The sequence below is a fragment of the Sturnira hondurensis genome, unplaced genomic scaffold (assembly GCF_014824575.4).
Source record: "Sturnira hondurensis isolate 20B ecotype Veracruz unplaced genomic scaffold, ASM1482457v3 Scaffold0016620, whole genome shotgun sequence".
Taxonomy (NCBI): Eukaryota; Metazoa; Chordata; class Mammalia; order Chiroptera; family Phyllostomidae; genus Sturnira; species Sturnira hondurensis.
The window spans coordinates 1-578 of record NW_028089251.1 but is presented as its reverse complement, the minus strand read 5'-3'; the positions used below and the strand labels follow the sequence as shown (position 1 = coordinate 578).

General features: G+C 44.6%; 1 pseudogene; it reads left to right on the top strand.

Annotated features, from left to right (window-relative positions):
• Positions 1–5: 5 nt before the first annotated feature.
• LOC119001211 (olfactory receptor 1102-like) lies at positions 6–570 on the top strand (annotated as a pseudogene).
• Positions 571–578: the final 8 nt, after the last annotated feature.

Here is a 578-nt window from a genome sequence, read left to right as displayed (position 1 = left end):
TCACTGGGGATCCCCAGCTCCACAACCCCACATACTATTTTCTGTTCGTGCAATCATCAGTGGATGCTGGCTTTTCCTCAGTAATTACACCAAATATGTTAGTAGATTTTTTGTCAAAGAATAGTCATTTCTTTCCTTGGATGTACAACACAGATGTTTTTCACAGTTACTTTTGGGACCACAGAATGCTTCCTCTTGGCTGCAATGGCATATGATCGCTATGTGGCAATCTACAACCCTCTCCTGTGCTCAGTGAGCATGTCACCCAGAGTCTATGTGCCACTCATCATTGCTTCCTATGCTGGTGGCATTTTGCATGCTTGTGTGCACACACCAGCCACATTTAGCTTATCTTTCTGTGCCTCCAATGAAATCAGACATATCTTTTGTGATGTCCCTGCTCTCCTCACTATTTCCTGTTCTGACACTCACATAAACCAGCTTCTACTCTTCTACTTTGTGGGCTCCATTGAGATTGTCACTATCCTGATTGTCCTGATCTCCTATGGCTTCATTCTGTTGGCCATTCTGAGGACAGGTTCTGCTGAGGGGAGGAGAAAAGTCTTCTCTACCTGTGG